At 43.3% G+C, this 23,892-nt stretch overlaps 1 long non-coding RNA gene across 1 annotated transcript; it reads right to left on the reverse strand.

The window, feature by feature from the left end:
- Positions 1 to 9,658: 9,658 nt before the first annotated feature.
- Positions 9,659 to 22,141, reverse strand: LOC310765717. Its single transcript, XR_014549762.1, has 3 exons — positions 20,853 to 22,141; positions 20,086 to 20,184; positions 9,659 to 11,301 (listed from the first exon to the last, which is right to left on the reverse strand). It is a non-coding gene; the product is annotated as an uncharacterized lncRNA (long non-coding RNA).
- Positions 22,142 to 23,892: the final 1,751 nt, after the last annotated feature.

Raw genomic sequence — 23,892 nt, forward strand, 5'->3', positions numbered from 1 at the left:
AAGGAAGGGAGATAGTAGTAATGGGGGACTTCAATTACCCGGATATTTGTTGGATGTCAAACTCAGCCAAGAGCATAAGGTCAAACAGATTCCTCACTGGCCTTGCAGACAACTTCATTGTCCAGAAAGTGGGAGAAGCAACAAGAGGAACAGCCATTTTAGATCTGGTCCTAACCAATGTTGATGACCTGGTTAGTGGGGTAAAAGTGGAAGGATCATTAGGCGCGAGTGATCATGCTCTTCTGAAGTTTACTATACAACGGAAAGGAGCAGCCAAGCATACTAGGACTCAATTTCTTGACTTTAAGAAAGCCGACTTCATAAAACTTAGGGAAGTGCTGGGTGAGATCCCATGGGCAGTAATACTAAAAGGAAAGGGAGTTCATGATGGCTGGGAGTTTGTTAAGAGGGAGATAATAAAAGCACAACTTCAGGCAATACTAATGAGACGGAAACATGGAAGGTGCCTAAAGAAGCCAGGGTGCTATCTAAAGAACTTTTAACTGAGTTAAGATTAAAAAAGGATTTGTACAAAAAATGGAAAAGGGGGGGGAAACCACCAAAGAGGAATTCAAACAAATAGCCAGCACGTGTAGACACAAAGTCAGAAAAGCTAAAGCACAGAATGAACTCAGGCTTGCTAGAGAGGTTAAAAGCAACAAAAAAGGCTTTTATGGGTATGTTCATAGCAAAAGGAAGAACAAAGAAACAGTGGGGTCACTCAGAGGAGAAGATGGTGAAATGCAAACAGGGGACACAGAAAGGGCTGAACTCCTCAATGCCTTCTTTGCCTCAGTCTTCTCCGATAAAGAAAACAATGCCCGACCTGAAGAATTTGGAGCAAATGATTCAGCAGAGGAAACACAGCCCAGAATAACTAAGGAGATAGTACAAGAATACTTAGCTAGTTTAGATGTATTCAAGTCTCCAGGGCCAGATGAACTGCATCCAAGAGTATTAAAAGAACTGGCAGATGTGATCTCAGAACCACTGGCAGTCATCTTTGAGAATTCCTGGAGAACAGGCGAAGTCCCGGCAGACTGGAGGAGGGCAAATGTTGTCCCTATTTTCAAAAAGGGGAAAAGAGAGGACCCAAATAATTACCGCCCAGTCAGTCTGACATCAATACCAGGGAAGATTCTGGAGCAGATCACTAAGCAAACAGTCTGTGAGCACCTAGAAAGGAATACTGTGATCACCAATAGTCAGCATGGATTTCTGAAAAATAAGTCATGTCAGACTAACCTGATCTCGTTTTTTGACAGAATTACAACCCTGGTAGATGAAGGGAATGCAGTGGATATAGCCTACCTTGATTTCAGCAAGGCATTTGACAAGGTGCCCCATGATATTCTTGTAAAGAAGCTGGTAAAATGCGGACTTGACTATGCTACCACTCAGTGGATTTGTAACTGGCTGACTGACCGAACCCAAAGGGTGCTCATCAATGGTTCCTCTTCATCCTGGAGAAGAGTGACTAGTGGGGTGCCACAGGGTTCTGTTTTGGGCCCGGTCTTATTCAACATCTTTATCAACGACTTGGATGATGGACTCAAGGGCATCCTGATCAAATTTGCAGATGACACCAAACTGGGAGGGGTGGCTAACACCCCAGAGGACAGGATCACACCTCAAAACGACCTTGACAGATTAGAGAACTGGGCCAAAACAAACAAGATGAATTTTAACAGGGAGAAATGTAAAGTATTGCACTTGGGCAAAAAAAATGAGAGGCACAAATACAAGATGGGTGACACCTGGCTTGAGAGCAGTACATGTGAAAAGGATCTAGGAGTCTTGGTTGACCACAAACTTGACATGAGCCAACAGTGTGACGCGGCAGCTAAAAAAGCCGATGCAATTCTGTTTTGTTTTTTTAAAAAATATTTATTGGGGTTTTACAAAAAAATAAAGATTTACAGAATGAAAAAACCACAGAAAAAGAAAAAAAATGAAAAAAGAGAACAAAAAAAATACAAAAATTCATAGAAAAGCAAGCAAGAAAAAAAGATACAAAATACAAAAAGCAAATAGTTAGGAAAGAAATTAAAAAACGAATCCATTTTTTTGGTATCTTTAAATTCATATGCTTGTTTCCTTGACCTTCTCACACCTCCCCCCTTTGTACTCCCATTTACATAATCAGTTCAGCAAATTCTTACCCTTTTTCATTTATCTTAATTCTATATCATAGCATATTATAACTCAATATTTTCGTCCATTTATCAGTACATTTTTTACATATTCTTGTTAACTTTTGTTGCTAATTACCACTTATTGCCAATCCAAACATAATTTTAACATTCATTAATTTTACAATATTTCTGAAGATAGTCTTTAAATTTCTTCCAGTCCTCCTCCACCGCCTCTTCTCCCAGGTCTCGGATTCTGCCAGTCATTTCCGCCAATTCCATATAGTCCATCAGCTTCACCTGCCACTCTTCCAGGGTGGGTAGCTCTTATGTCTTCCAATACTTTGCGATAAGTATTCTTGCTGCTGTTGTTGCGTACATAAAGAAAGTTCTATCCTTCTTTGGTACCAATTGGCCGACTATGCCCAGGAGAAAGGCCTCTGGCTTCTTCAGGAAGGTATATTTAAATACCTTTTTCATTTCATTATATATCATCTCCCAGAAAGCCTTGATCTTTGGGCACGTCCACCAAAGGTGAAAGAATGTACCTTCATTTTCTTTACACTTCCAACATTTATTATCGGGCAAATGATATATTTTTGCAAGCTTGACTGGTGTCATGTACCACCTGTATATCATTTTCATAATATTCTCTCTTAGGGCATTACATGCCGTAAATTTCATACCTGTGGTCCACAACTGTTCCCAGTCAGCAAACATAATGTTATGACCAACATCTTGTGCCCATTTAATCATAGCAGATTTAACTGTTTCATCCTGCGTGTTCCATTTTAGCAGCAAGTTATACATTCTTGAAAGTGTTTTAGTTTTGGGTTCTAACAATTCAGTTTCCAATTTTGATTTTTCCACCTGGAAGCCAATTTTTTTATCCGAATTATAGGCCTCTCTTATTTGATAATAATGAAGCCAATCTCGCACCTTGTCTTTTAATTTCTCAAAACTCTGCAATTTCAGTTTGTCTCCTTCTTGCTCCAATATTTCCCAATATTTCGGCCATTTGGCCTCCATATTGGACTTTTTCAGGGCCTTTGCTTCCAATGGTGACAACCACCTTGGGGTTTTATTCTCCAATAAGTCTTTGTATCTTATCCAAACATTAAACAATGCTTTCCTGACAATATGGTTTTTGAATGCTTTATGAGCTTTAACCTTGTCGTACCACAAATATGCATGCCACCCAAAGACATTGTTAAAACCTTCTAAATCCAAAATGTCTGTGTTCTCAAGAAGCAGCCATTCTTTCAGCCAGCAAAATGCGGCCGATTCATAATAATGTTTAAGGTCTGGCAGGGCAAATCCACCTCTTTCTTTTGCGTCAGTTAGTATTTTAAATTTTATTCTGGGCTTCTTGCCCTGCCAGACAAATCTAGAAATGTCTCTCTGCCACTTCTTGAAACAGTCCATCTTGTCCAAAATTTGCAAAGATTGAAACAAAAATAACATTTTTGGCAATACATTCATCTTTATAGCCGCAATTCTGCCCAACAAGGAAAGCTTCAAGTTTGACCATATTTCTAAATCTTTTTTCACTTCTGTCCAACATTTCTCATAGTTATCTTTAAATAAGTTTAAGTTCTTAGCAGTCATGTTAACCCCCAAATATTTAACTTTCTTTACTAATGTTAAACCTGTCTCCTTCTGAAACCTCTCTTTCTCAATCGGTGTTAAATTTTTCTCAAGAACTTTAGTTTTTGACTTGTTCAACTTAAATCCTGCCACCTGACCAAATTCTTGAATCAGTTCTAAAACTCTTTTCGTACTAGATTCTGCCTCTTGTAATGTTAAAACTAGGTCATCTGCAAAAGCCTTCAGTTTGTATTGTTTAGCTCCGACCTAAAAAAAAGCCGATGCAATTCTGGGCTGCATCAATAGGAGTATAGCATCTAGATCAAGGGAAGTAATAGTGCCACTGTATTCTGCTCTGGTCAGACCTCACCTGGAGTACTGTGTCCAGTTCTGGGCACCACAGTTCAAGAAGGACACTGACAAACTGGAACGTGTCCAGAGGAGGGCAACCAAAATGGTCAAAGGCCTGGAAACGATGCCTTATGAGGAACGGCTAAGGGAGCTGGGCATGTTTAGCCTGGAGAAGAGGAGGTTAAGGGGTGATATGATAGCCATGTTCAAATATATAAAAGGATGTCACATAGAGGAGGGAGAAAGGTTGTTTTCTGCTGCTCCAGAGAAGCGGACACAGAGCAATGGATCCAAACTACAAGAAAGAAGATTCCACCTAAACATTAGGAAGAACTTCCTGACAGTAAGAGCTGTTTGACAGTGGAATTTGCTGCCAAGGAGTGTGGTGGAGTCTCCTTCTTTGGAGGTCTTTAAGCAGAGGCTTGACAACCATATGTCAGGAGTGCTCTGATGGTGTTTCCTGCTTGGCAGGGGGTTGGACTCGATGGCCTTGTGGTCTCTTCCAACTCTATGATTCTATGATTCTATTCTATGAAATGATCTTCCAATTGTATGAAAAAGTGGTGTTTGAAGCTAATAATTTTTAAAGCCTATCTTTGATACCTTAAGGCATTAACATGGACAACATTCATAAACATATAGATAACACTTTTAAAACATTCTGAAGAGGGACAATTGGATTAGAGATAGTGTACCTCTTTGAAAGGATTTAAATAGTCATAAATGTTGCTGAATTTTGCAGTTAGCAGTGTAATCCTGTGCATCACGGGTCAAAAGTAAGCCCCACTTTGGCCAACTGGGCTTACATCCAGGTAAGCGTACATAGGATTGCACCCTAAATTAAAGCTTTCACCCTTCAAAACCAGCAAAAAAAGGCAGTGGCGTAGCGTGGGGGGTGCAGGGGGGGCCAGCCGCACCGGGCGCAACATCTGGGGGTTAGGGTTAGGGGGCGCAAATCCACGGGTTAGGGGGCGCAAATCCACGGGCTAGGGGGCGCAAATTACTTGCCTTGCCCCGGGTGCTGACAACCCACGCTACGCCACTGAAGAAAGGGCACTACTAATAGCAACGTCAATGTATCATATGGCAAGATAAATATAACACATGTCCCATGTGTGCAAGTGACGGTTATCTGCCCCTGAATTTAGCACTGCATCATTAGGATAGTGCACAGGATAGACTCATTCTTTTCTCCAGCTTCAGAAATGTTTTTTTCTCATTTAGGCTTATGTAGTGCTTTTTTTCTAAAAAAATGTTTAGGGGTACTCTCATTTTCCTACTCATATTGAAATACTGCCCCTCAATGAGGCCAAACTTAGATCCACAAAATGTTTAGGGGTATGCGTACCCCTGTGCCCCCCCCCCAGAAAAAAAGCACTGGGCCTATGAGAAGATGGGACATGAGGAATTTTCATATACACCGAATTCTTCAATACTCTATCTATCTATCTATCTATCTATCTATCTATCTATCTTCTGTCTGTCTGTCTGTCTTTCTGTCCAACAACCTAAGTTAAGTGTACAGAGTTGCAGGTTTATTCAGATTTAATCCCTGCCTTCTGAGATTTCACCACTCATTGCCCACACACCTTTGCAACTGTTACAGCAAGAAACTTGCACATGAATTTTGCAATCAGCACCACATTTTGCACTGCTCCTCTGCTTGCACAGCACATCGTCCTATCCTAGGTGGCTGGTTCTGTACAGCCCCGTTAAACAGGCATTAAAGCACTGGGTGAGATAGCCTGGCCATGTCTATCACTCATGACTCTTCATTAGGATATTAACAACTCATGGACTTCTCTCAAATATTTGATTGGCAGAAGTACAATAAACCCTCACCATCCGTTTGTAACCTTTGGCTTGATCACAGCAGAACAGACTGAACTGTTTCATGAATGCTTCAGCTGAGATTCCTGCACTGTAGGGGGTTGGACTAGATGACCCTTGGGGCCTTTCCAACTCTACAATTCTATTTTCTGTCTGACTGGGCACGCTCCAATTAAGAGTAAATAATGTTTGGGCCCCATTTATTTCAGAAGGGAAGATCATTTAACTCAAATGCTTAACTGTCTCCCATTGAAACCAATGTGAAACCCATAGGTGCTTGACTTTGGCCTGATTTTGGCCAATGCCATTAAAGAATACCATTGTCCTCTAACAACTTTGTGCTAGTATACAAACGGGATCATCCCAGGAGAATTTCTGCAGTCAGTTCCCCTAGACCTCATGTGAGAATAATGCCCTTTTATTTTCCCTTTCCTCCCTCCTGGTCCAGCATCTTGTCCGGTTTATTCCTTCATCTGGCCAGCACCAAATGGGATTAATTAAACTTCTATTGAAGCCAAAGAGGACATTTTGCATTAATTGCACAACGAACAGGCAGCCACTCAAATAAACCATTGTGTGTTTGGTTCGCGCACTTCCCCCAAAGTGAGGATCAAGGGATCAAGGGACATTCACACTGACCACAAGAGCATTCTTTCATCGCAGGGACAAGAAGATCCGCATTATGACTAATAAGAACAGTTGTGATAACAAACATTAGACACATAGCTTTCTCTGCCCATTTACAGCTTCCACTTGCCATGTGAACTAGATTCAAAATCTACAGTCACCATGTTCAGAGGGTCAGGTGTGGGGAGGAAAGGAATGCTTTTGGCCTCCATAGTTGGTGCATCTAAAGGTTTCTCCCAGCAGCTTCGTCACTCTTACCCCATAGTGGAACTTAGACATAAGGTGTTCTGCAGCAAAACGCATGTGGTATCCATTTTACCTCCCTACAAACTTATATTTATACAATACAGGCATCAGTCTAATTCTGCCAGAATGTTTCCTTTTATTACACAGTTTTCTAAATATTCTTTAAAGATTCCCCAATCCTTATAGACTTTTTGTTTTGGTTGGCCTCTTACTCTTCCTTTCACTTTCGCTAGCTGCAGATATTCTACCATTAGGATTTGCCAATCTTCCGTGTTGGGTATTGTTGTGTTTTTCCAATTTCTTGCTACTAAAATTCTGGCCGCCGTTATTCCATACATGAACTATGTTCTTTTCCGTTTCCCTATTTCTTTTGGCAAAATGCTTAATAAAAATAATTTTGGCCTCTTTTTGAATGTTAATTTAAATAATTTTTTAAGTTCTTCATATATATTATCATATATATATTAGACTGATCCCTGTATTGTATAAATATAAGTTTGTAGGGAGGTAAAAAGAAATTATATAAGAAATATGTAACTGTGCGGTATAAAGTAATGGATAGACAAAGTACTTTGAGATTAATTGGAAGTCAGTTTTAAATTTCTTTTCTATAAATTTTATAATTGTGTTCAATAACAGGAGTATATATGACGATAATTATATTAATCCTATATCTTATAGTGTCATGGTTTGTTTGATTTTTCTGTTATTTGTTTGTTTGTTTGTATGTATGTTTACTTGTATGTACATCTGTTTTTCATAAATGTATTTATTTTAAATTGATAAAGATATATCACAAAAAAACAAAAGCAAAGTGCATGTGGTATCCTAGCCTTCACTACTTAGGTTCTGAAACGGGGGGTGGGGGGTGAGGCAGAAACCTCAGTGGGACCATTAGAGACTTGCTCAGGCATTAGGAATGCTGGGGATCTGGGAATGACCCATGGCTGTCCCAGCTGAGTTGTGTCGCTCTCCCTACGCCCCAAGCGGGGGCTACTCTGTCTGTTGCTCAGTATTTCCTGTCCTTTGGATCTGCTGCAGAAGGCTGGGGTCATCACGGGGGGGGGGGTCATTCCTTGAAAGAAACCTTGAAGCTCAGGGTCCCTGACGTAAGCAAGCAGGTTCTATCCTTGCTCCCAAACTTCTGCTGTTCTAGAGGTAGGCAATGAAATTATCCGGGCTCTCAAGACACAGAGGCCTAGGCCTGGCACAAAAAGCTTCGTTTTACCTCATCCTTAACAATGCTCAGAAAAAGAGTTAAAATTAAGAACTATGTTGCACTATATGGCGCAAAAAGTAATCAAATCAGAAAGTAATACAAATATTAAAATATCATTTGGCCTTTAATGGGCCAGGCACCCATTAGGACATGTAGAAATGAGTGTTCCATTTAATAACCATTTGATCCATTGGTTATTGGTGATTAATAACCATTCAGCCCCTTGATGCTGTTTTAATATTTTTCCTCTCCCATCTTATGAGTGGACTAGGCCCGACTACATTACTGAACATTATCAAGTGTATTGAAAATCGTTGTTTCAAGCGTCAAGGCTTCTGCTTAGAGTCAGGTCCATGTTTGGTCTAGAACAGATCTTGGAATGTGCCTTGGCTGAACTTGTTTCCCTTTTTCACCCCAAAATAAGGAAGTCTGTGCTCAGGACAAGAGTTACCGTATTTTTCGCTCGATAACACGCACCTGACCATAACACGCACATCGTTTTTAGAGGAGGAAAACAAGGGAAAAAACATTCTGAACGAAACAGTGGATGTATCATTTTTGTGCTTCATGCTGTGGCCACAGACATGTGATCTGATGGTGAATTTGGGGTGACCCAATGCAAAAATCCTGAGAATCCCTGTGGATCCATGCTTTGTAACCACGTTTTTGCACCATTGCAGCCCCAGGCAACAGTGGGTGTGTGATTTTGGGGGGGGCAGGCTGTAGCCATGGACATGCTATGTGCTCTGATGGTGAATTTGGGGTGACCCAATGCAAAGATCCTGAGGATCCATGTTTTGTAACCACGTTTTTGCACCATTGCAGCCCCAGGCAACAGTGGGTGCGTGATTTGGGGGGGGCAGGCTGTAGCCATGGACATGCTATGTGATCTGATGGTGAATTTGGGGTGACCCAATGCAAAGATCCTGAGGATCCATGTGGATCCATGCTTTTTAACCACATTTTTGCACCATTGCAGCCCCAGGCAACAGTGCGTGTGTGATTTTTGGGGGGCAGGCTGTAGCCATGGACATGCTATGTGATCTGATGGTGAATTTGGGGTGACCCAATGCAAAGATCCTGAGGATCCATGTGGATCCATGCTTTTTAACCACATTTTAAGTGGGGAAGGAAGGAAAAATACAGAATGGACAAGGAGCACGAGAGGGGTGTGCAGAGAAGCAGCTGGCTAAGAATGCAGGAGAGGGGTATAACGGGAGGGAGGAAAGGAAGGCAAAAGTTTTCCCTCACCTACCCACCCAAGCCAGCCAGCTCTCTCTCTCTCTCTCTCTCTCTCTCTCTCTCTCTCTCTCTCTCTCCCTCCTGCATGTTTTCAGCAGCACCGGAGCACAGAGACGATACTCTGCTTTCCCCTCTGCTTGCCTGGAGGGGAGGGGCTTTCCCTGCTCTTTGTTCCGTTTGAGCAAACACAGCAAGGAAACAGAGGAGGGTGGGCAGTAAGACCCTGAGGCAGAATGCAGGAAAGCAGCCACTTCCTCTTTTCAGGTTTCCCTTCTCCGAGACGCGCGATTTGATTTTTGCCTGATTTTTTTTGCCATTTGGCTCCAGGGACCACACATTCGCTCAATAACACGCACAGACATTTCCCCTTCCTTTTTAGGAGAAAAAATCTGCGTGTTATAGAGGGAAAAATACGGTAATCTGCAACAGGAGAAATTATTACAGCATCGTTTTGGCTCCTTAGAAGCACAAATATTTTTTTAACAAAATCCTAAATATCATTTTATATCTCATATCTAAACTTTCCTAACCACATTCAGAATGTATTTTTCTCCTCTTAAATAGACCAGCGTGTCCATATTCACTTCCTGGAACAAAAATCAGGCTTGGCAGCCTTGAAATGTGCAGTATAGCAAGCTGGCTCTGTGTGCAGACTTACATTCCACACACACAGCTCACACAAATAAGTCTGCCAGGTGACCTGTTTATTGAACATTCATCCTGATTTGCCTGCACAAAATTTGTGCAGAGTTTATATTACATGGCTGTTTATTGAGTATTAATTCTGATTTGTTTCTGTAGCTATGCGACCTCTAATGCCACTATTATACCATACCCTCCAACATTTCTCCAATGAAAATAGGGATGTCCCATTCCATAATGATAATTTTACTATTTATATCCCACACATATTACTGGGTTGCCCCAGCCACTCCAGGCAGCTACCAACATATATGAAAACATAAGAAAACAGTAAACAGTAAAAAACCTTCCCTGCACAAGATTGCCTTCAGATGGCTCGGGTGTCAGATAACTCCATACCCTCCAACATTTCTCCAATGAAAATAGGGACATCCTAAGTAAAAGTGGGGCATTCCGGGATCAAATCAGAAACCGGGATGGCTTCTCTAAATCAGGGACTTCCCTGGAAAAATTGCACTTTCCAGTGCAATTTCCCTTCACTTTTCTCACCACACAAGTGCACCAAAAGCTCTTTAATTGAGCAACTTTCTTTTGCCAGTATATAACTGTGGGTTAAACCACAGAGCCTAGGACTTGCCTATCAGAAGGTCGGCGGTTCGAATCCCTGCATCGGGGTGAGCTCCCGTTGCTCGGTCCCAGCTCCTGCCAACCTGGCAGTTCGAAAGCACGTCAAAGTGCAAGTAGATAAATAGGTACTTCTCCGGCGGGAAGGTAAATGGCGTTTCCATGCGCTGCTCTGGTTCGCCAGAAGCGGCTTGAGGCCAGCAGTGATGAGGCATCCTCCAGTGAAGACGATGACGTACACCAGACAAAGCGGGAGCGCGGGGAGTTCAAACAGAAGTCCAAGGACCAATCAGAATGTGCCGGCTGTGGAGGCAACCATTCCCGTGCCAAGTGTCGATTCAGAGATGTCATCTGTCGGAAGTGTTCCAGAAGGAGCCGCATCGCTAAGGTCTGCCGATCGGCTCCATCTGACACCCCCCCCCCTCACTGACTTGCAAGTCCAAGTCTTCACTCCAGTCCGCCAGGGAAAGCTGTTTCGCTCTCACCAACTGCCGCTGCCCGTCTGGAACCACGATTGGCCAAACCAACTTGCCTACATGACGCAAGCTGAACATCATGGTGCTCATTGAAGAAGCTCCATGTGACATGGAGATCGACACCGGGTCTGCCCTGTCCATCGTGTCTTGGAGCACCATCAAAAGACTGGCACCCAGACTGTCCAAAAGGCAACTCGACTCTCACCGCATACACCTGAGAGACTACCAGGGAAACGACGTTCCCATGGTAGGCGTTGGCCGGTTCCGGATCGCCTTCAAGGATTTTTTTTAATATTTATTCCTGCCATATATTCTCGTGTAACTCCTGACAAACAAAAAATAATGAAATCCTTTTTTTAAAGCTCATTAGCAGAGTAAACTACATTCAGATTATATTCATGCAGTGGAAATAATTTATTTGCATGAATAACAAAACGTGTAACCCACATTTTCCTCTCCCAATGGAGACATTCAAAGTGGGCAATAGAAGCATGCAAAATACATAAATCTCTCTCTCTCTCTCTCCACACACACACACACACACACACACACTGTGGTGTGGTGGTGTGGGCCTTAAACTGGGGGGGGGGGGTTAGAGCCAAAAAGTGATAAAGAATTTTTTTCTAAACAAATAAATCCTTTCTTAGCCATGATGTTCAGAGGGTCAGTCACTGTTAGCTTGGTTTGCTTCAAAGAGCTCTTGTGAGGTAAGATACCATCTTGGATGCTTTAGCGAATGGGCAGGAAACAAACTGGATCTATAAATGTCTCTAGTCACAAGTCAATCATGAGGCATATAAACCACTCCAAAAGCCTTTCTCTGGCTTGTGAATAGAAGGGGGAAATTCTGTCCAGAATACAGCACAGAAAACAGATGACTACCTATTTCTTTCCAAGGGGATAAAGAGCATTTCTGCCTCCTTGCTTGCTCAGCTGAGACGTCAGAAATGCGAAATCAGCCCAGCCAGTGGAAGCTCCAGCTGTAAACTGGGGCAGAGTGGGATTTTGAATGCAGTAGCAAAATCATTACCTATGGCTTCCCCTTCCTTTTTATTTACCTCAGAAGAGAGCAGCAGAAAGGGGACTGTTTTGGACTCTATTTTAAAATGCTGTATTTTTTTGCAGTGGTGCAGCTATGTAAGTTTAGACCCTTCAGTTACAGAGCGTAGTAACTGGAGAAAGACAGGTTGTGTAGCCACAGAAGTGGCCAGAGGATGAATGACCACTGGGAGAAGTGCAAAGAGAAGAAACGCCACAGTGCATCTGCATCAGCACAACCAAGTGCCTTCATCTGCCCCGGCTGCAACAAAACATGTCTCTCCTCTATCAGTCTCTGCAGCCACAGCAGGCACTTCCAACAGTTTGACTTCATCCCCAAAGGCACACTCCTCCATTGTCTCCTGAGACAGATGGATGCCAGCTACAAGCTAACATTTTTCTTCTCTTCCCCCACTCCATGTTTTATAACTGCTTCCATAGTCCTGATATTTTACAGCATATTCACCCCACCTCCCCACCAGCTGACAACAGTTTTCCAGTCATACTCTAAGGATCTGCCGTTTTGCACTTAAAATCTCGCTTAAAATCCTAGCACCATCACAACTCTGGGAATAATGCAGGGGTTTGCTTCTGCTGTCCTGATGCCAAACACATTTGCTTGGGAATAAGCACCATTTTGTTGTAGAAAAGGGCAATACATTGTTAATAATAATAATAATAATAATAATAATAATAATAATAATAATGGCAGCATCTGCAACTGTGTACATGCCTAGCCTGCTGCCTTCTGACAAGAAAACGTTTTCAAAAGTAAGAAATGACAGAGCAGTGATTAGCACTGACCCTGGTAGGTCCTGATGTGCCAAGTCTAGGTGCCAGACAGGTACTGAGGGGGTCTCCATCATCTGGCTCCACGGATGGTCATTTGGAGGCTTTCTGGACTTTGGACTCCAAAATCCAGCCCTAGCTACATCACTGACTTAAAAGAAATAATCCGATAGCCTGGAGATTCTTCAGCATGAGACTTCATGTTTGAAACAAGGCTTGTTTTCTGTTCCTTCCCTCCCGCTAAAAACATCAACAATAAGAGGAGTTCATGAGTGCAGGAATCCTGTGTTGCTGTCGTCTTCCTCCTCCCCTTCTATTCTCCAGGGGCATGAAAGTGGCTGAACAAACTCAGAAATCAGAGATTATTATACCCTGCTTCAGATCACCTTTTGTGTGTGTCATTAAAATACCCTCACAATGGTGTCTGTGTGTCTGAGAGCGTGTGGCCTTACTTTACCTGTACATCTATTATATGTGATAGCAGCAAACCTCGTACTTCACAGCAGTGTTGATGGAAATACATTTCAACCAGCCAGACAACAGCTAAGAGACAACCTCTGCTGGCTTTGATAGGAAAAACACCTCTTTTTTTTTGCCAAGACCTTGTGGTGTAAGTGAGGCAGAAACAGTAAAAGGTAGCATCCTTTGGACAAAGAAGGCGGGCGAGCTGTAAAGCAAATGGGAATGTTCTGCCTCTCACCTTTCCAACTCCTGAACAAAGGCCAGTTTTGACATCCCCTGATGCAGAAGGGTTATTCTCTCCTTCTTGGCAAACAAAGTTGCTATCTAACAGAGCAAGCAATGACCATGGCTATCGCTGCCTCCCCTCCACCCCATCCCAATTTCACTGAACATGGGAAAGTATAAACTTCCCCTCCTTTGTCTAGCACAGGCTCCCCTGAGCCAGGAGCCAAGTTCTGAACAGAGCCGCGTCTCAAAGTGAGCAGCTCTGTCGTGGTGGTGGACCCTTGTTGGGACAGTCATTGTCTGTTTTTGGTAGGAGCCGCCTGCAGTAATGGCTGCTTATGTAACTGCAACAGGAGAGTGGCTGAGAGAGACAGAGGGAAAAGCCCAGGGAGAAATCAGAGGAAGAACGACAGGGAAGATGAAGCTCTTCATTGTGCGTCGCACCAGACTGCAAAACCAGAGGACCAGGCAGCTTGTACTTAGCTGTTGGAGTGCATTGGTCATCTTGCACTTGTTATAGAACATGGATTTCATGTTCAAGGTAGTCTAATGCTTTCAGAGCAGGCCAGAATGGTTACGCCTCCTTCAAACCAACACCAGAAGTAAGTCTGTGATCATCATCAGTACTATTTTTCTAGAAAAAGAGGTGCTGGAACTCACAATGACCACCTCCCTCATTGTCTTATAATGGCAAAGACACCCACCTGAGAGGTACCAAAACTGAGTTCTGGAGAGTTCTGCCTGGAAAAAAGCCCTGATGGTCATAATTAGCATTTAAGCACAAAATGTCTTTTTGTGTGTTCAACCAACATGTTGAACTACAATTCCCAGAGTTCCCTGGGGAAAAGAATTGTTAATCCACTCTGTAGCTCTGAGGGAAACAGGGTTCCTCCTTAGACCTCTCATCACCCTTAACAAACTACAGTTCCCGGGACCCTTTGCGGGAAGCCATGTCTCTTTAGCGTGGTCTAATGATAGTGCTTTAAAGGGACCAGGGTGGCGCTGTGGTCTAAACCACAGAGCCTAGGACTTGCCGATCAGAAGGTCGGCAGTTCGAATCCCCGCGACGGGGTGAGCTCCCGTTGCTCGGTCCCTGCTCCTGCCAACCCAGCAGTTTGAAAGCACGTCAAAGTGCAAGTAGATAAATAGGTACCACTCCGGTGGGAAGGTAAACGGCGTTTCCGTGCGCTGCTCTGGTTCGCCAGAAGCGGCTTAGTCATGCTGGCCACATGACCTGGGAAAACTCTGCGGACAAACGCCGGCTCTCTTGGCCTATAGAGCAATATGAGCACCACAACCCCAGAGTCGTCCACGACTGGACCTAACGGTCAGGGGTACCTTTACCTTGTAATGATAGTGCTTTAAAGTGTGGGTGTGAACTGTATCTTAGCCCTGCCAAACATCTGTGTGGTTTGGGAAACTGCTTACTCCTTCATGGGAAAAATGAGTTATGAAGCAGCAGAGCCTTTCAAAGAGATGTCTGTTTGTTCCTGTGGAAGTAGTGAATGATGGCAATGCACAGAAGAGGTAAAAGAGGAATCAAAGTAAGTAGTGTTTTTCACAACAATGATGAAAAAGAGAGACAGGCAGGAAGAGAAACAGCAGTAACGAAAACTGAAAAGCATGCAACCGGATCTTGGGGAGCGGCTACAGAAGGACTTGTTCTCTGTCACTGAGCTATAGACCTTCTAACACAGGCCAAATTGTCAAAACCACAGTGCACATACACACGTCTTAAACAAATAAAGATTCAACTATAGGAGAATGACAAATGGTTGTACCTAGCTGTGTAGCATACATCCTCTTCAAAAGAAAATCTACCATATCGTTTATCTGCAACGATGGGAGTGGGTGGCACTGTGGCCTAAACCACTGAGCCCCTTGGGCTTGCTGCCTGGAAGGTTGGCAGTTCGAATCCACACAACGCAGTGAGCTCCCATTGCTCTGCCCCAGCTCCTGCCAGCCTAGCAGTTCGAAAGCCTACCAGTGCAAGTAGTTAAGTAGGTACCACTGCAGTGGGAAGGTAAACAGCGTTTCCGTGCGCTCTGGCTTCCGTCATGGTGTCCCGTTGTGCCAGAAGCGGTTTAGTCATTCTGGCCACATGACCTGGAAAGCTGCCTGTGGACAAACGGCGGTTCCCTCAGCCTGAAAGCGAGATGAGCGCTGAACCCCATAGTCGCCTTTGACTGGACTTACCGTATTTTTCGCTCGATAACACGCACCTGACCATAACACGCACATAGTTTTTAGAGGAGGAAAACAAGAAAAAAAAATTCTGAATGAAACAGTGGATGTATCATTTTTGTGCTTCATGCTGCGGCCACAGACATGTGATTTGACGGTGAGTTTGGGGTAGCCCAATGCAAAGATCCTGAGGATCCATGTGGATCCATGCTTTGTAACCACGTTTTTGCACCATTGCAGCCCCAGGCAACAGTGGGTGCATGATTTTTTTGGTGCAGGCTGTAGCCATGGACATGCTGTGTGATCTGATGGTGAATTTGGGGTGACCCAATGCAAAGATCCTGAGGATCCATGTGGATCCGTGCTTTGTAACCACGTTTTTGCACCATTGCAGCCCCAGGCAACAGTGGGTGAGTGATTTTTTTGGTGCAGGCTGTAGCCATGGACATGCTATGTGATCTGATGGTGAATTTGGGGTGACCCAATGCAAAGATCCTGAGGATCCATGTGGATCCATGCTTTGTAACCACGTTTTTGCACCATTGCAGCCCCAGGCAACAGTGGGTGCATGATTTTTTTGGTGCAGGCTGTAGCCATGGACATGCTATGTGATCTGATGGTGAATTTGGGGTGACCCAATGCAAAGATCCTGAGGATCCATGTGGATCCATGCTTTGTAACCACGTTTTTGCACCATTGCAGCCCCAGGCAACAGTGGGTGCGTGATTTTTTTGGTGCAGGCTGTAGCCATGGACATGCTATGTGATCTGATGGTGAATTTGGGGTGACCCAATGCAAAGATCCTGAGGATCCATGTGGATCCGTGATTGGAACCACGTTTTAAGTAGGGAGGGAAGGAAAAACATAGAAGCGACAAGGAGAGGGGTGTGCAGAGAAGCAGCTGGCTAAGAATGCAGGAGAGGGGTTTTACCGGAGGGAGGAAAGGAAGGCAAAAGTCCCCCCCCCCCACAAGCCAGCCAGCTCTCTCTCTCTCTCCCCCCCCCCCAACCTGCATGTTGCCTTCGAGTCCCAGACGCACGGAGAGGACTTAGAAGGACGCTCGGCTTGCCTGGAGGGGAGGGGTTTTCTCTGCTCTTTGTTCCGTTTGAGCAAACACAGTAAGGAAACAGAAGCGGGTGGGCAGTAAGACCCTGAGGCAGAATGCAGGAAAGCAGCAACTTCCTCCTTTCCTCCCTTCTCCGGACGATTTGATATTTGCCTGATTTTTGCCTTCGCTCGCGCTTGTCAGCTCCAGGGACCACACATTCGCTCGATAACACGCACAGACATTTCCCCTTACTTTTTAGGAGAAAAAATCTGCGTGTAATAGAGGGAAAAATACGGTAACCGTCCGGGAGTCCTTTACCTTTACCTTATTTGCAATAGCAGGCAAACCCATTCTCCAACAAAATTTCCACATTCAGAGCATATGCTTTGAATGTTTTAAGGAAAATAACCTCTTGCTGTGTGGTAAAGAAATGGTTTTGTACAACGCTGGAAAGGCTCAGTGCCACAAATGCAAAATTATACTGAAATGAATTAGCCTTCTACCTCTTTAGAATATTAATCATAGAGCTTGATTCTCACGAGCAAGCAGCTGCGTCTCATGAATATGCTGCTGAAATTCTTACAAAATAATTGCTACCCATCTTCTATATCTTTTCTGGATGAAGACAGATTAGGCTCTTACAAAAAAAGAGATGAAGCACTTTAGTTCTGGAACAGCTTATTTTTTCTTCCAAAAGTTTAGAGTGAAAGAGACCATAAAACATGACTAATAGGATCAGTGATCAGTTTGTCTATGTGCTAAGCAATTTCACGATAGCAAAGGAGAAGGAATCTGGTATTTTGGTGCAGAATTCAGCCCCTTGAGATTCATTTATTTAACTAATTTGTTAGTCAATACAAAAGGGGGGGGGAATCTCTGACTTACAAAAAAAATAAAGAGCTGGAGACATAGCATAAAAACAGGCAAGGCATTACAAGGAAACCATGACAAAAACCTCAGCTGCAGAATCTCAACTTCCTTTCATTTTTTTAAAAAAGCAGTGTCTAGCTAGCCCTTGTGGCTGAGAACATATGCCTGAGGACCCCTGATGAAATATTGGAAGGCAAGACCAGTGGCTCAATAAGATGTCAGGGGCTGAGAGTGGGGGGCAGTGGGGCCCTTCAGTTTCTTGCAAGGTTCCTTGCACCCCCTTCCCCATGATTAGCATGTCCAGGATAAATTAAAATGAATAATAAGCTTGCAGAGGTTTCCTTATTATATCATAGAGTTCATGTAAGGCAGGAGCTGGATACAGTAAGCCTGCAACGTACATGCATTCAACACGTGTGCATTCAGCTTTACGCACTTGGCAAGAAGATTTTCAAATAATTAAAGGGTGGGGCAGAAAAGGGGCAGAAAAGGGGCAGGCATGGGGAAAAGACTTTGGCCATCCCACCCTCCATTTCATCCAATATGTTTTGACGGTATGTGATTTTGGTTTTAGGCGCGATCCCCAGAATGTAACCCCCACTTATGTTGAGGGCTAACCGTATGTACTAGAACGAAGCCCATAGCAGTCTATCCTTGTATCATTTGGTAGTCTGCAAAAAAAAATCTAGAATTTTTAAAAGCAAATGTAAAGGCTACAGTGTACGGTACGGTGTGATGGAAAGCAGCAGGTCACTAGTACAGCAAAAATCATTATCAGCTTGAAAACAGTTTCCAAGTTTGGGTGGCCAAAGTTAACAGGAAGGCATGCTTAGTAAAATTCCAAGGAGATTTTATATATATATATATATTCATCTGATCCTATCCCCCTCCTCTACTTCCAACTCAAACTGGCTGCTGGGAGTATAGAGAATGGTGCCATCATCTTGGACTGTGTCCAAATGAGCAAGAGATCAGAGCTGACTCGCTGCTATTCTGAAGTGCTGACATCACAAAGAACAGACCAGGGAAATCCAGTTTGCAAGAAAACTATAAACTGGCTTGTCTCCAAGAAAGAAAGAAAAACTTCTCCCCCACTCCAAAGGGCAGTGGACCAGTTTCTATCACCCACTATAAATGATTGGAATAAGACAGCTGGAAAAATAATCTAGTGCATTTTCTCCAGTTGAAAAGGCACCACTGCATGCAAGATTTGCAAGCAGAGGTCAGGACAGGGCCTTGAAGCCTGGACCAATCAGGAAACAGTTTGGCTTACCATCTCCCAACACCTCTACTCCTAAAAACTCCTGAACAGCAAGAGGGGGTTGCCATAACCTCTCACCACTGAAGCACCCCAAACGACAGCAGCCAAGCCCACAGACAGTGGGTACTGTTATGTACTGAAGTTCTCACCCTGGGCCAGCAGGGGGATACTGTAGACAGTTCAGGGCCTCATATGCAAATAAGGGATCGAAAGTGACGTTCAGTGATTGGATACTTACAGAAAATGGTTACTGTTGCGTTGTAGTGGAGCTCTATATAAGCAGGCTGGCTGAACCCTTCAGTTCAGTTCTGTTCTGGCCTGTGAATAAACAAGAGCTGTTTGAAGAATCGCTGTGTCGTCTGATATGTTCACCCACAACTTAACAGGTACCAATGGATCTATTGCAACAGGCCCATAACTCAGGCTGTGTGTACATCACATGGCCAGCATTTCTGTAAAAAACACTCATTGTACCTTAAACAACTGTTAGACCTGCAAAGATGTACGTGACTTATTTGCTCATTCATTATCCTTGAATTGCAGAATGTCTCCCCTAGAATCCCAGAGCAGTGCCATGTTCACACCATACTTTTAAAGGACTACGACACCACTTTAAATAGTCATGGCTTCCCCCAAATAATTCTGGGAACTGGAGTTTGTTAAGGGTGCTGAGAGGTGCTATGAGGTGGAACAGTCTCCCTTGGGAGGTGGTGGACTCTCCTTCCTTGGAGGTTTTCAAGCAGAGCTTGGGTGGCCCTCTGTCCCGCATGCTTTAGCTGAGATTCCTACATTGCAGGGGGGGGCCCGATTCCTCTCCCAGAGCTACAATTCTCAGAGCTCCCTGTGAAGAGGAATTAGAATGATTGCTAAACAGCTCTGGGAACCGTAGCTCTCTGAGAACAGGGGTCTCCTCAGAATTCTCAGCCCCCTTAACAAACCACAGCTTTCAGAATTCCTTGCTGGAAGCCAAGGCTGTTTAAGCGAGCATGGTACTATTTTAAGCAGCATAGATAGGGCTTTGATCCTAAGAGAGAAGCCTGTGAAGAACGCAGAGATTTGTGGTTGTTAGTTTTCCCAGTGATGAAATGAATTGCCATTGCTGACAAAGCACATTACTGGCCCAGCTGGATGGAGGTGTGTTTATCTGGGCGAAGGAAAGAGTAAGAAGATAAGAAGAGCTATAAACCTATTTGGTCACAGTATTTGCAGGGAAATCTTTAACAGGCGCATACCCCTTCCTCCCTGACTCTCAGCTGAAGAATGCCACTGAAGAACAGCTGTGTCTTCCTCAAGGGTTCTCTTTCTTAATTCCATCAGCTCAGCAACATAGCCTGATAAAAGACACAATAGAACCATTACATAAAAGGTGTGGGCGGGTGGAGTAGGGGATCAGATAAAGGGATCCAAGCACACAAAGTCCTTCTGGAAAACAGAGGCAGCAATTTTCCAAGTCAGATCTTCATACACCTGCATTTAAAGTGGCCAGCTCTCCCACTGATCACTCAGGTCCCCAGCCAGCCACAGAGTGCTACTTGCTTGAAAGTGTGCAGAAAATGCTTTCTGAAATCTTAGGTGCCAGATACTCAGTGGCTGAGGGTGCCCCTCCCTGTGACTAGAAGCACACTCCAAATCACACAGGAGTAAAAAAAAATGCAAAGCAAGGGAAATGGTTTTTAACGTACAGAACACACACAGCGGTGCTCTTTAGTCAAAGAGCCAGGTAACATGGTGGTTATATAGGCTATTTAAGGAATATTTAGCTTGCAACAGACACAGATAATAATAGCACACCCCTCTTCTCTCCCTATGCCCCCCACATAGGCATTCAATGGCTGCTTTGCTCAAAAATATTGATCTGTGCCTAACAGTGAAGATTCTAGCCTGACTTCTTCAGGTAAAATCACCTTGGGTAGGTGAGATAAAGACTTCTGGCTGTTGATCCTGGCAACAGGCATGGTTGAGAATTCTGGACTAGACTGATGTTTATGGGATGACAAACCTATAAATTATGAAGGTGCATTGCTTTAGATGTAAAGTAGGAACTCGATCTCCATATAAACCAGGACCTCCTTTCTCTGGCCAGCCTGTGCAGATGTTGCTAAAGTAGGCACCGAGAAGAATGCGCTACTAAGCTGGTTTGCATGGATGTGCCTGCAATGTGCCCATCTCACATGGATTCCTGCTTTATTTTTATCCCTTAGGATTTCTGGTCATTTGGTGTTACAACACTGCCATCTGCTGTTACTTTCTGAAAGTGATAGAGATGGTGAAGAATTAGCATCTATTAGTGTTTTTATTTTAGGTTAAAAACAGTTACATTATTCACTGCAAAAATGTGAGTTCTTTGTAAGTATTGTAGTTAAGGGTCCTGGAAGGTGTTAGGCTGACCCTGCTCCCCCCACAGAGCTACAATTCCCAGAAGGGTTTCACAACCATTCCTTCTTCTCAGGCAACTCTGAGAATTTGTAGCTCTGGGATGACATCAAACTCCATTACAGATATCAAAAATGTTTTTGCCCACCTGCTGGATAGTTTGTGGGGAAACTGGCACGTACTATCATTAACTGTAGGATTGTACATTCATTTACGGTAATAATTTCTGGAGTTTAATTTTGGCATAAATGATTGACAGGTCTTTCGCAAATGCATCAGAAAGTTGAGGACCAGTCCCTGGGCCAGCCTCTCTCACCCCTGGGTCCACAGATGTAATTCAACTACAACTCCCATCACCCCAATCACTGGCCAGGCTGGCTAATGATGATGGGAATTGTAGTCCAACAACATCTGGCGACCCGAGGTTGAAAAAAGCTGCCCTGGGGTTTATACTAACATATGGATTTCATGAAAACCATTTATAGAAATGACTGACTTTCTTGTGTGGGAATTGCTATTATCACATATGAGGATATCTCCAGAGTGGGGAATTGTGGGTTTTTTGCTGTTGTTGCTGTTGGTTATGTAACACAGCTGTAAAATGGGAATAAAAAGTTGAGGGTGGGGGAAGAAATGATTAACATTTATAAAAAAAATTATTAGCTGTTGCCCAAAACTAATGTTTCTGAATTTTTTTGATGACAAAAAATCTAAGATATTATAAACAGAACTACCGTAGTTTTTACTATGACTATAAAGCTTGCCTGGTTATCATTAACTCAGTGGAAAACATCCCAAGATCATACATTGGCTAGATGGCACAAATCCTTACAGACTGTAGCTGTAGTGGAGAAAACTACCATGATTTGAAATTAACACAAGGAACAGAACCACCAGACTCTTTCTACATGCCGTGGCATCCCTTTATTACACACAAAGGTGATTTAAATTATTTTCACTGAATCCTATGGAGCCATTACATCAAGGATAGTCAATGTGTTACCCTCCAGAAGTTGTTGACTTATAACTCTCATAATCCCTGACTCAAAAACATCGGGCCTGGGGCACCATAATGGCTGTTCCCTGCATTGTTATTGTTTATATTTGTTAATTGCTTTGTACAAAAAGATAGAATACAGACAGATAAAATCAATCAAAGCAATGTACAATACAAGATTCCTAAAATGTTCATCCAATGCCACAATAAGAAAGACAAATCCTATCCCACCCCATTTAAGTAGGAACACCACAGTAGAGGTTAATTTAACTACCAAAGGCCTGAGTAGCTAAAATCCCTGAGCCTGGTGCCCCAACAATGATAGTGCCAGGTGCATTTTGACGGGGTGCTGCAAATTCCCACTGGAGATCCCGAAGGCCCTCTTCAGAAAAGTAAAATGCATAGGCTTCCCTAGAATAAAGTGGTATAATCACACACACATATAAATACACATATAGGCCTATTCATCTCAGTGGGACTTCATTCCTTAAAAACATGTATAGGTTAGCAACGCAAGCCTCAAAAATCAGCACAAGCAGTTACTTTATATTTGTTGATGATGTCTCAGGATCAAGAACTGATAGAGACTGTGAATGTAGACAATATCTTGGAATAAAGTAATAGAATCTAAGACCCAGAGAAAAGGTAGCAGAGGCTTAAATTCTTTAAGACCAGAAAAGCTAATTCATAATTGGATGCCAGCTTTGCTTCTAGCTGAGTGGATCACAAACCTGTCTCCTGCTCCAGGGCCTCTTCCTTTGCCCCCAGGAACCTGGCCTGCTTCTTGTGCTCCAGACCAGGCATATATTGCTATTTGCCTTTATTTACCTTTTCCAGATCAGTTCTAGGAGATAAAGGGGTCCATTAAGCAGGCCCACTGGGAGTACTTAAAGAACCAAGTATAGAAAAAAGATCATGCTACTCATTCTATTGCACAGCAGACCCTCTTAAGACTGCATCGTAATGTACCATAACTTGCTTAGTGTTGCAGCAGCTGCTTCAGGTCAATAAAGGCCAGGAGCCATTAACACCTTCCCTTGCCTTTCTCCCAAATCAGTTATCAGCACTGTCAGAAATAACACTTGTAATTTTATTAGCATCATTCCAGCAACTGAATTGTTTAATTAATATCATTCCAAGTGCTGTACAGCAATGAGCCAGGCTGCATATGCACCTGCAGCCCTTGCTTCACCCTATTTATTTAATAAAATTTATACACCACTTGATAATAAAAAAACACACCCTCAAAGCGGTTTACAAGAGATAAAACAGTAAAGTCAATAAAAATTCACACATATTCTTGAAAAGATACAAAGGTTAACATACCAAAATAATTAAAATTACCTAAACTTTCTGTGCACCTCGGTGGGCTTGTCTAATCAGGAACACTTTTAGCAGGCGCCGAAAAGAGGACGGTGAAGGTGCCTGTTTGCTCTCAGTAGGCAGGGGCTCCAAAGCGTTGCCACACTCAATGACGGAGTCCTTACAAATGGGAAACGGGTCTGATGTGGCACTAATTAGTGGTGCTGATTCTGCTGATCGAAGTGGGCACTACATAGAATTCAAAGACACGACGACCCCCTGACTCCCTGTGCACGTTTTTAAATGAGAAGTGGGGAAATGAGGGACAATGAAAACACAGAAAAATATATAAAGATAAAACCAAAAT

This window comes from Podarcis filfolensis (assembly GCF_964270895.1).
Source record: "Podarcis filfolensis genome assembly, chromosome: 6".
In the NCBI taxonomy this organism is placed as follows: domain Eukaryota; kingdom Metazoa; phylum Chordata; class Lepidosauria; order Squamata; family Lacertidae; genus Podarcis; species Podarcis filfolensis.